Genomic DNA, 13672 nt, shown 5'->3' on the forward strand with positions numbered 1-13672 from the left:
ACTCATCATCCTCATATCAGGTTTTCCTTGTCTAGTGTCAGGGCTTATATCATAACTGCAATATGTCATTTGTCATAACACAGAGATCAAAAATCAAATGCTCCCCGCCCTCCCCCCCCCCCCCCCCCCCCCGATCAAACAACAGTATAAATATCCTTTTATTATCATGTATGGAAAAATCCCAAGAGAATGTCATCAGTTTTATAGCCTACATATTTAGTATAATGGTTCATATTTCACACATTTAGAAAATATAATTCTTATTTATAGTTTATGTAAAACATGCAGAAATTTATTTTTAATGATTCAAATGATAGTTTATTCTAGAGAAGTGCTTCTTCAGAATTAGCCCTAGGGTTGCCCTTATTGTATCGAAAATATCTTCTAAAATTCAATTCATTTAAACTAACATGCTAGGCACAGGGAATATGAACACAGAATGAAAATAATCTCAGCCCTTAAGAAGAATATATTTCTTGGAAGGAATGCTGAATAAACACAAATTAGTAAGGTGATTTAGGGGCTTATGGTCCTGTCTTTCCTGGTCGTCCATAATTCTTTTGTTCAGTTCTTTTCCTGTCTTGTCTGACTCTGTAACCCCATTTGGGGTTTTCTTGGCAAAGATACTGGAGTAATTTGCCATTTCCTTCTCCTTTTCTTACCATCATTTTAAGGTGAAGAAACTGAGACATACTGGGTTAAGTGACTTGTCCAGGATTACACAGCTCTTAAGTGTCTGAGGCCAGATTTGAATTCAAGAAGGTGAGTCTTCCTTACTGCAGGCCCAATGCTCTATCCACTGTACCATCTAGCTGTCCTATGTGAGGACTGATTAGTAAGTTTCCTCTTTCTTTTTCTGGATGTACCATATATATATATATATTTTTTTTTTTCCTTTCAGGGCAATGAGGATCAAATGACTTGCCCAGGGTCACACAGCTAGTAAGTGTCAAATATCTGAGACCGAATTTGAACTCAGGTCCTCCTGAATCCAGGGCCGGTGCTTTATCCACTGTAATACCTCGCTGCCCCTGTACGATATTTTTTTATTCATTAACTTTGAAATAATGGCCAGTAACTCATGCCCAGACAAATTTTATTGAACACACATTTTTTCTCATAAGGTGTATCACAACCTTCTTGAACTTAAGGAACATTAGACATTGAACCTTTTGTGTGGGGGGCGGGGTGGTGGGGGTGGAGAGATCATTCAAGGAAAAGTAACATTTAGTCAATCCTCATTTATGATTACATTTAAACTGCAAAATCACAGACACGAAATGTGGTACTATACTGGGAAAAAGGATATTTGTTTACAATATGAGAACTGAAACAAGAAGGCAGAGTGTCTCCTTGTTTGACTTCAGCTGGGACTGCACATTAGCAACTTAAATGTTTTTCTGCCTTGCACATGTCCACACAAAAAAATTCCAATTTGGGGGTTATTAATGTATTTTAGTGAGAAAGATAAATTTGCAGACATGGAACTCATAAATGAAGACTTTGGAATAGAAGACCTTTGAGTTCCCTTACAGTAGGTGTACAATTATGATCCTTTAAATTGCTAATTCTGAATTTAAATAAAGATATTTAAAACTTTTCATTTGAGTTTTATTGAAATTTTTACTTTTTCTTCTTATTCTCAGAGGTATAAGAGTACTTAAAAAAAAGAAAACAAGTGGTCACCATGAAGAAGTAAAAACATATATTTATATTAGTAGATTTGAAAAAAGTTTCAAATGAACTATGTATAAGCTAAAGAAAATAGGAACATAATTAAAATTGAATATAGCTTTAAAAGAATGAAAAAAAATGAATAGCCAGAAAATTTAAAGAAGTATTTTGAATTATGTAATTACAAAATTTTATAAAGTTATAAAAACTATGATCTATGATTTTGGGGGGATGGATACATTAACTTGATTTTTATAGCAGATAGTGGACTCTCCCTTATTAGAGATCTTAAAAAAAAACAGCCAGCTGTCTTCTCTGCTTTGCAAGCTAACTTTCACAAAGACTAATCAAGGGATCAGATGCTTCCTTAAGGTTCTTTCTAGCCATATACTTCAATAAACACCAAACAAATCCACCACAAAGCTCATTATGAGCATGTTCTACCTAATGTTGGTAAAGTAGTTTACAGAAACATTATAATAACTATTCTAAATGGGCAGTTCAGTGAATAGTATTATTATGAGGTTTTGCAACAACAAAGTAAACCTTGTAATAATTCATTAATGACAACTTTTAAAAATATTTTTAAATCAGTGAGTTTCTTTATACATGCATAATGGTTGTTTTCCTTCTCAATGGGTTAGGGAACAAGATGAAGGGAAGGAGAGAACCTAGAACTCAAAAAAAAAAAAAAGGAACAATAAGAGACAAATGTATGTATGTTGTTCAGTCATTTCACTTGTGTCTGACTCTTTGGGTCCCCATTTGGAGTGTTCTTGGCAAAGATACTGTAGTAATTTGCTGTTTCTTTCTACAATCCATTTTACAGATGAGAAAACTGAAGCAAACAAGGCTAAGTATACCCAGGGTCATACAGCTAGTAAGTGTGTGGGGCCATATTTGAACTTTAAAAAGATGATTTTTTTTTTTTACTTCAAGCCTGGCGTTCTATCTACTGTGCCACCAAATCAACATACCATGACATTAGAGTAATGTTATGATGAACTGAATTGGATATAAGTGAGGGAGGGCTGTACAAAATCACCAAGCTCACTCTATCCTCCAGAACCATCTGGGTCCAGTAGGAAGATAGACATCAGTATGACTGGAGATGGCTCTGGATGTTTAAGGCAATTGGGATTAAGTGACTTGCCCATGGTCACATAGCTAATAAGTGTCTGAGGTGAGATGGTCAGCTAAGTGGCGTAGTGGATAGAGTGCTGGCCCTAGAATCAAGAGGACCAGAGTTCAAATCTCACCTTAGACATTTACTAGCTCTATGACCCTGAGCAAGTCCCTTAACCCCAGTTGCCTTAAACATCTGGGGCCATCTCCAGTTATCTTGATATGTATCTTGCCACTGGACCCAGATGGTTCTGGAGGAGAGAGTGAGGTTGGTGACCTTGCACAGCCCTCTCTCACTTAAATCAAATTCAGTGCTAGTCATGACATCACCTTAATGTCATGGTCTTCTTTGACAAAAAAGGACAAACAACAATAGCAACAACCAATCAACATACTTTTCACTATACATGACCCTGCTGACTGGTTTAAAATCATCAATATACATTTTGACCCACAAGCAACACAAATAGAAACAATGGTGGATTTTCTTTCTTCATTGATTCCTTGACGGATTCAGTCACTCATTCAATAATGTTGTGCAGCTCTACTACCTCAGGGTAGGTGAGATTATGTGTCACGGATAGAAACCTGGCCAGAAGAGAAGACATGTAAGTCAATGGGATGGCTAGGGAATAGAGACAGAGAATGGAATTGAAGAGGAGTTTTGACATAAAAGAATAAGTCACAAAGGGAATCAAGATTCTAGCTTTCAATGTCACCAGCTCAGTTTTTATCCTCGGAGAAGAAGCCATTTTATACAAAAAAATAAAATAAAAGAATTGAGATCCTTCCAGTTATCATATTTAGGGTCAGACGACATTATCCACTCTAATCCATGGCCAAATCTTGCCTCCCAAATGTTACAGATGAGAAAACAGACACTGTGAGTTACTATGAGTTGAAGGGCCTGCCATCAAAATTCAAACTCAAGTCTTCTCCCTCCAAATCCATCACTGTTTTCATGCAACCATGCTAGTTTTAGGCCCCTGTGCTGGAAGTCATGTCTGAATCCAGACTAGACAGAATTCTCCATCGCACTATGGAAAGAGAAGGGTAAATGGCACTGGCAAACTGCAAAGTAAATGATTATCATCTTCAATGTCCTAAACTAGGTATGTTTTAGGAGGTAGGATAGTGAATGTTTACACTGTAATTTAGAAATCCCAACTCCCAGCTCTGATCTGCTCAGGGGACTTGAAATCAAATTTCTGATAATTAATTCCTTTATGATTTCAATTTATTTACCAGGCATGTAATTGCATCAGTGTGGCGAGCTACTACCAACAAAGATGAGCATTTTCTCATAGAATTTCAGGGGCATTAAGGAGTTAAGTGACTTGGTCAAAGTCACTGAAATGATATACCTCAGAGCAAAGATTTGAACCCAAGGTCAGCTCTCTATCCATTATGATGCCCTTTTTACAATACTTTGTGTCCTAGTGGTAGAAGTAGGCTTGAAAATTATTGATGTTTCCTTTTTTGTTTTTGTTTTTGTTTTTTTGCGGGGCAAGGGGGGTTAAGTGACTTGCCCAGGGTCACACAGCTAGTAAGTGTCAAGTGTCTGAGGCCGGATTTGAACTCAGGTACTCCTGAATCCAGGGCTGGTGCTTTACCCATTGCGCCACCTAGCTGCCCCCCTGATGTTTCTTTAAATGAAGTTTTTCATAATTTTTTTACTTGAGAAGTAGATTTTCTTTAATATAAAAATAAATCAAACATTTGGAGGCATTTTTCAATCTTATAATATTTGCCTAGCCTTACAAGGTTTTTCAATGTTCCTTTAACTTGCATTAGTGCTTCCTTTTCTTTCTCTAAGATGGAGGCTGTAGGATTCTCTACATGAGCCCAAATACTGTGGATTCAGTAGAAAGATAATATTAGGTTGATATTGGCTATGCTTCTCTAGGTGGAACAGTGGATAGAACACTGGGCCTAGAGTCAGGAAGGACTCATCTTCCTGAATTCAAATCTGGTCTTAGATACTTACTGGTTATGTGACCCTGGGCAAGTCACTTAACCCTGTTTGCCTCAGTTTCCTTATATGTAAAATGAGCCAGAGAAGGAAATGGCAAACCACTCCAGGATTTTTGCCAAGAAAACCCCAAATGGAGTCATGGAGAGTTGGACATGACTGAAATGATTGAACAACAATAACAAAGCCACAAATAGCTCTCCCTGGCATACCCCTGGCATCCTTTTCACATTTCATTTCCAGCATTACATGTAGGCCCCCAAATTGAAAACTGAGACAAAGCAACTCCAGAAAAGAGTGTTCATATTTTCTCAAAAGGACTTAATCCTTTTTCAGTTCAGCACCATCTGTTTTCATATTTAAATGGAAAGGATTCCACTTAATTTTAAATAAAATGAGATGACATATAAAAAAGGGGCAGCTAAGTGGTACAGTGGATAGAGTACTGGGCCTGCAGTCAGGAAGACTCATTTTTGTGAGTTTAAATCTGGGTTCAGACACTAGCTGTGACACCCTGGGCAAGTCACTTAAACCCTGTTTGCCTCATTTTCCTCAACTGTAAAATGAGCTAGAGAAGGAACTGGCAAAATACTCCAGCATCTTTATTTTTTAAAATTTTTTTTTAAAGTGAGGCAATTGGGGTTGTGACTTGCCCAGGATCACACAGCTAGTAAGTGTTAAGTGTCTGAGGCCGGATTTGAACTCAGGTACTCCTGACTCCAGGGCCAGTGCTCTATCCACTGCACCACCTAGCTGCCCCTCCAGCATCTTTATTAAGAAAAATCCCAAATGGAGTCACAAAATGTTGGGCACAACTAAACAACAACAATAACAAAACATATATGCATATATATTTATATATATATATATATATATATATAGTACAATATACACAGTATTATTACTGTTAAAACTTTTCATATGCTATATTAAAGAGTGGAAATTATTCAAATCACCATTTTCTTTCTTCAGATATCCAAAATCTCCCTAAGTATAAATCAGAATCACTCCCCACACATTGAAGAATATATTATTGATGTTAAATTACTTATGGTAATATGATTATGTTGCCAGAACAATTCATTATGACATTCTATCCTATAATCAAGATGAAACTAAAATATACTCCAAAGCACTCTAAAACCAAATCAGAGAAAACTGGTATGTTAGGGTATTAAGAAAAAGATGTTAAGTTGTTATAAGATAGATAATATACATGTTAATATTATTTTACAAAACTGGAAATCCCCTATTCATAATCCAGAAATAAGTTATTTCACTAAGAAAAAATAAAATAGAAAAACAAATTTCCGTGCAAAAATATATTTTCATTGGTGTTTACTCTATCTAAAATGAGCCCAGATGCTTCCCTTTGGGCAACACTTTATTCAATTTTATAAGGCACTCATTACATACCTCTACTCAAATGAAAATGCTAAGATTGTAATAACTGAAATATATGTATACATTTGACTATTTATCCCTTTGGAAATGCAATAATATATCCAATTTCCCTTATTCCAGTTTTAATAGATTCTTAAGTAATGTTGTGGCTTTGATCCATTTCACTGAAATTCAATATGTAAGTAACACTTAGGCTGTGTAAATAGAATACCAATGCTTCAGGCTGAAATTTGAAAAAAAAAATAGATGTTTTGCTCATATAAGACTAAATATCCGGATATTTAAAAACTTGTAGATAATTAAGCTCATACAGACAAAATGCGATTTCATTTTTTAAAAAATTGTAATGAATCGATCTTGTGTAGATATAGGTTTAGGACTTTGTTATAGTCTCAAATGCTGAATTAGAAAGTAGTCACCGAAGCCACTTAACCAACTCAAAATGTTACATCATTTGACCACAAGAGGGCCATAAACTTCTTTGAGTTCTAGGGTGGAAGCAACAGCTAAAGCAGTTAAGAATGCGGAATTCTAAAAGGAATCAATTCATCAATTTATTGAAATGAAACAGATGGCATAAAGCTATTATTTATTGAGACTTAAGGTGTCAAAACTGCATGCATATGAAAAGAATCTAAATATAGAATATACATTTGCCCTGATTCTCTCTTTTTCTAAAAGATATGGCCCACGCACCCACATTTGACATCATAGAGAAGGAAAAAAAATTCTCAGCTTTAGATACTCGAGAGTTTTCAGTAAATATATTGAATTAGGCGTTTTTTGGAGTTGGTAATGATGTCCCTGAAGTGAGTGATAAGGTATTATGTTAGTGTTTAACCTCTTTGCACTTTGAAGCCTAGTTAAAGAAGTGAAGCCTACAAATGTCCCAGTTTAGTAAAGTCTCCAAACTGGGATACACAGCTTTCCATTCTCCAGTTGCCCCATATGCTATAAACCAGTAGCAGTTTCTGTACTGTACATTGCAACACTACTTGTTGTTGTTGTTGTTGTTGCTGCTGTTTGTTTGTTTTTGCGGAGCAATGAGGGTTGACTTACCCAGAATCAAACAGGTTGGAAGTGTCAAGTGTCTGAGGCCAGATTTGAACTCAGGTCCTCCTGAATCCAGGGCGGGTGCTTTATCCACTGTGCCACCTAGCTGCCTCTCAACCCTACTTTCTAATTTAGCCTCAAGTCTTTCAATTTTTGAGCGGGGAGGAGGAGAGCTGTATCCAGAATTTCACTAAAGCAAGGAATTCCCCGCATGAAGACTCCTTTTGCCAATGTAGAGAAGCATCTCATTTATTATACAATGAGGTTAAGTGACTTGCCATAAGTCACAAAGTAGTGTATGTCATAGACAGAACTTGGACCCGGATCTTCCTGATTGTAATGTCAGCTATGCTAACTCTAATATAACATGTCTTTATATTGGAGCCAAAGACCTAAGCATGAATTAAGTGCTATTAGAAATAGCACCTGAAATCTGATAACAAAGTAATTAAAATGTACATACTAGTATAAACACACACATAAACACACACTAAATATAAGTAGAGAAAAAATTTACCAACTAATGGTATGATATATATAGTATATACACATAATATATCATATCATGCATACATATGAATATATATTCAAATATGTATGTGTATATATAAGTATTATATATCACAGATCTACTCCAAACATATATGCATATATATATATACATATACATACACACACACATATATATTTGCATGTAAAATGTATGTGTAGGTATTTGGAGTAGCATAATGATTTTACTGGCATAGGGAATGCCCAGTGAAGAATTGTCTACTACTGCAGATTGGTGCAGATTAGGAGCGAAGGGGGAGAGGTTAAGTGACTTGTTCAGAGTCACACAGCCAGTATGCTATAGATGTGGAACTTGGACCCAGGTCTTCCTCAATCCCAGGCCAGCTCACTATCCACTATGACACATTGCCCCAAGGGATAAGGCCATGTAAACTTTTTACTAAAATATTCTTTATGATGTACTTGGGGGTAATCAGCTTCTCTGTCTTGGACAAATATATTATAACATTTATCTCTTTTAGAAATGTATATCTAAGTTATATTTAAGAGAGACTTGAAATGAACTAGTTATCTCTTTTATGACCTTGCTGTAATGTATGGGTTTTGTTTTTTTTGTTTTTTTGTTTTTTTGCGGGGCAATGGGGGTTAAGTGACTTGCCCAGGGTCACACAGCTAGTATGTGTCAAGTGTCTGAGGCTGGATTTGAACCCAGGTACTTCTGAATCCAAGGCCGGTGCTTTATCCACTGTGCCACCTAGCTGCCCCCTAATGTATGTTTTTAATAGCACTTACTTCATAGAATCCAACATGTGAGCCAAAGGCAAATTAATCTCAGCAGGCATCTCTAAAGCAGGGTTAGCAGGATCAATGCATCAGGACCCTGCAATGCTTTCAATTGCCAAACATTCAGTCCTTACCCATATGTTAACTTAAAAGTTGCTGCATGTAGAAAATGCATTAGCACTCTAGTTAAGGAAAACAATAGGCCTGGAAATGAATGAGTGAAGAAGATTGTGGGATGCTTAGAAATACTAATTATTTGTTTTAGAGTCACACAAATTAGAATGGTATACACGCCGTTTTGGCTTAAATGGAACTTCACATAACATTTTAAAATTATTATTTAGACAACCTACGACTTCCTGGATTTAGCTAATTTTCAGGTTGGCGTCACGTGCCAAAATAAAAATCATTGTACTAGTGCCTAAAACTACTGATCTTAATTTGAAACAATCAACCCACCAAAAACGTTGCAATGCCTCTCAGGAAAAAAATCTTAGAATCACATTTTATTTAAATTTTAAAAATAAATCTGTTACAGGATTTAAATGAATCCTAAGACTGGTTTTCCAATAGCAAAGTAGACACAAATGTAAAATTTAGACATTCATACAAATAGTCCAAATATTGGGATATTAAACAGGTATAGACTGAAAAAAATATATGTATATGTACATGTGTGTGTGTGTGTATATATTGTTAAGGGGTAAAATTCTAGCTAGTCTGTCTAAAATATCTAATGAGTGGTCGCCAATAAATTATAAGCTTTAGCAAGAGTTAGACTTTTAAGCATTTATTAAGGAGAATAAGAATTTGGTAAAGAGAGAGAGAAAGGCCTAGATTCCTATCTATTAAAGGGAGAGCACATTTCTAGCTCCCTTCTCCGCCAGAGTCCAGAGGAAAGAAGACCGAGACTGAGCGCCAGTCTCTTCCTTCCTCCTCCCACTAGTCTGCGTCACTTCCTGACTCCTGGTCTTGCCCTCAAAGACCTTCCCTTCATGGGCAGAACTCTTCTACAGTAAGTATCCAGCAGGTGGCGTCATTCCAATCGTTACTATATATATATATATATATATATATATATGTCCTTTGCTTTCCTCAGCAAAGGAAGCCTCTGGTGAAAACTCTTTCTATCACTGCAGATGGGTACATTCTTTGTAAGCTATACTATACTGCTATTTGGGGCACTTAGAGAATAAAACTATTGCTTAGGGCCACACAGCTGGTCTGTGTCAAAGGTGGGACATCAACCCAGATCTTTCTGACACTTAAGACAGTTCATTCTCCACTATATGACACTGACTTTGGATGAAATAAATAATTAGTAGTATATAACAATAATAATAACTATTACTATTAATTAAAACACTAACAGCACTGATTTATATGCATTCAAAAATATAATTTAAAAAACCTTATGTAATTCTATTTGATCTTCACAACAAGCTTGTAACAGATGTAATCATTGCCCTCATTTAATAGCTATGTAAAGTGAGAATCAAAGTCCCTTGTAACTTGTCTGAGTTTGTCCATCTATAAGTAAATAAGTGAGTAGTAGAGACTCAACCCAGATATTCTGATTTCATATCCTCTTTCTACTACTCCACAGTTAAAAGTCTGAAAAACTATGCTAAGCAAAGAACAGAAAACTAACAGTTTGCCCATCAACTGGGGAAATGGCAGAACAAATGACATAAGAATGGAATGGAATGGAATTTTGCTATAAGAAATAATAGAAGAGATGGTTTCCAAGAAGCCTGGAAAGACAAGTATGAATTGATGGGAAGTAAACAGAACTAGGACGATTTATACAGTAATAGCAACATCAAAAAGAGCAATAATTTTGAAAGACTTAAGAACTTTGGTCAATGTAGTGATCAATAATGATTCTGGAGGACAGATGAATTATATTATCCAGCTCTTGACAGAGATATGATAGTCTCCAGACTCGGAATGAGACATACATTTTTGTTTGTGGTCAATGTGGATTTTTTCCCCCTTTGAATAAGTATATTTATTAGAAGCTTTTTTTTTCTTTTCCTTTTTTTCTTTCAAGTTCAGAGAGGGTTTGAGATAGGAAGAGAAAATAAATGTGATCTACTTCAGAAAAGTGACAAATGGGACAAAACCTTCCATTCCTACCATGTCCTGAAGTAAAAGACTGAGTCAACTAGGTAATTCAGCATCTAGGAGTGCTGGACCTGGAGTCTGGGAGATATGAGTTCAAATCCATCCTTAAACAATCACAAATTACGAGTCAAAATATTTTTTTAATAATAAACATTTTTTTGTGTGTGCAGGGCATTGAGGGTTAAGTGACTTGCCCAGGGTCACACAGCTAGCAAGTGTCAAGTGTGTAAGGCCGGATTTGAACTCAGGTCCTCCTGAATCCAGGGTTGGTGCTTTATCCACTGTGCCACCTAGCTGCCCCCAATAATAAACATTTTTATTTAAAGTTTTAAATTCCAAATTTCATCCTTCCTTTCTACTTCCCTCCTCCCTCCCTGAGGTGGTAAGTAATCAGATATAGGTTAGACATGTGCAAACATGTAAAATATTACCATATTAGTCATTTTGTATAAGAAAAGTTGAATAAAAGAAAATGAAAGAAAGTGAAAATAGCCTGCTTCAGTCTGTATTCAATCAATATCAATTCTTTTTTTGGATGTGGATAGTATGCTTCATCATTAGTCTTTTGGGATTATCTTGGATTATTGTATTGCTGAGAATAATTAAGTCATTCACAGTTCTTCATCAGACAATATTGCTGTCACTGTGCACAATGTTCTATTTCTGCTCACTTCACCATACTCTGGTCATACAAGTCTTTCCAGGCCTTTCTGAAATCATCCTGCTTGCCATTTCTTATAGCACAATAATATTCTATCACCATCATATACTGCTGCTTGTTTAGTCATTGCCCAATTGATGGACATTCCTTTGATTTTCAATTCTTAGCCACCACAAAAAGAGCTGCTAGAAATATTTTTGTACAAATAGGTCTTTTTCTCTTTTTTGGGATGTCTTTGGGATATAAATCTAGCAGTGGTATCATTGGATCAAAGGGTATGCACAATTCTATAGCCCTTTGGGGAAATTCAACTTTAAATTAAATCTGACTTGTACATTAACTAATAGTATTTAAGCAAAAGTTAAGTGGGTATATAGCAAGACAGGGATTTTTTTTTTTTTGGTTATTTAAGTTAAAACAAGAATTAATTCACAGCTTGACATCAGAAGAAACACCATTCTTCATTTAAAGAGATCTTTCACTCCTGAATTAAATAAAGTGCTACTTATTTTAATGACTCAGTGTAATCACACACCAATCGAAAGATATTGTAATGTCTTGGCTGACGTACTGCTTATAATTAATCAAAATCAGAAAGTAATTTCATATCCAATAACCACCACAATATCTAGATGCTTATCTAGTGGTCAGACATAAGATATATTTATATGCTAAGTGCCTGCTAAATTAAACTCTAAGCCTCCCAAGACTAGCTGGTTGAATGTTCTCCTCACTCCCAGATGATGCAAATATAGAAAACTGAAAGAACTTTCCCACGGGATTTTTTCTTGATCAGGTCAGGACTTAGTGAAAGAAGTAAACAGAAAAGAAAAAAACCACATCTTTAATATTGCTCTCAAGCTAACTCAAGTTGGAATAGGGGAAAAAAATACAAAAAACCCCTGAGTGCCCTTATCATAAGGGAAAGGCTTACATAAGAAATATGTGGGTGTTTCCCTAAATGAAGCCATTTTATTCTGTAGGACAGACAGAAGTGCGCACACACACAAACATACATACATACATACACACACACACAGAATCCCTATGAATATTATTTAAACCATTGATGTCAACTAATTAGAGGCTAAGTAATGAGCAATTTATAGTTTCACATTAATATTTTGATCTTTAATTAGAATATTTCTGTAGATATCTTGACAGTATGGGGAAAACCTATGAAGAGAAAAATTAAGATAAAAAAGAAAAGGATGTAAGAAATCTATGGTGTTTTCTAATCTTAACTGGACTTTCGTTGCCACAGGGCAATCCTTCTGGTATTGACTCTTTATCTTGTTCTGAAATCTTAGTGTTCCTGATCTCCCTTCTGTAGGCCCTGCTATCTACTTCCAACTAGCTTGCTGCCAAGAAAAATGAAGGCCATGAACTCCCTCAACTCTGTACAACACTTCAAAACCCTGTTTATCTCTTCACCCGACTTCAAGCTCTCCTGCTTTGCTTCCTCTAATATCTGAGAGAGGGAGAAGACCCTTACCATATTGACTATTAGTGAATCTACTTGGATCTATTGATCCCATCCCTTTGTATTTCCACTGTGAATATATACCTGCAGTCAATCTTTCCACTGTACCATTTGTTGTTCAGTTGTTTTTCTGTTTTGTTTTGTTTTGTTTGTTTGTTTTGTGGGGCAATGAGGGTTAAGTGACTTGCCCAGGGTCACAAGCTAGTAAGTTTCAAGTGTCTGAGGCCAGATTTGAACCCAGGTCCTCCTGAATCCAGGGCCAGTGCTTTATCCACTGTGCCACCTAGCTGCCCCCTGTTCAGTTGTTTTTCAATCATTTTTCAGTCATGTACTACACTTTATGACCTTATTTTGGAGTTTTCTTAGCAAAGATACCGTAGTGTTTTGCCATTTCCTTCTCCAGCTCATTTTGCAGTTGAGGAACTGAGGCAATCAGGGCTAAGTGAGTTGCTCAGGTTCACACAGCTAGTTACTGTCTGAGGCCAGTTTTTTTTTTTTTTTAATGAGGCTTGGGGTTAAGTGACTTGCCTAGGGTCACACAGCTAGTAAGTATTAAGTGTCTGAGGCCGGATTTGAACTCAGGTACTCCTGACTCCAGGGCTGGTGCTCTATCCACTGCACCACCTAGCTGCCCCCAGATTTTTTTTTGTTTTGTTTTGTTGTTGAGGCAATTGGGGTTAAGTGACTTGCCCGGGGTCACACAGCTAGTAAGTATTAAGTGTCTGAGGCCAGATTTGAACTCAGGTACTCCTGACTCCAGGGCCAGTACTCTATCCACTGCACCACCTAGCTGCCCCCTGAGGCCAGATTTGAACTCAGAGAAATGAGTCTTCCTGAGTCCAGACCGTATACTCTATCCTCTGAACCTCTACTATACCAT

General features: G+C 36.4%; 1 protein-coding gene across 4 annotated transcripts in view; it reads right to left on the reverse strand.

The window, feature by feature from the left end:
* CACNA2D1 (calcium voltage-gated channel auxiliary subunit alpha2delta 1) overlaps positions 1–13672 on the reverse strand; it is a 720406-nt gene that overhangs the window by 441659 nt on the left and 265075 nt on the right. The window lies entirely within an intron of this gene.

Source organism: Dromiciops gliroides, chromosome 5, assembly GCF_019393635.1.
Source record: "Dromiciops gliroides isolate mDroGli1 chromosome 5, mDroGli1.pri, whole genome shotgun sequence".
NCBI lineage: Eukaryota > Metazoa > Chordata > Mammalia > Microbiotheria > Microbiotheriidae > Dromiciops > Dromiciops gliroides.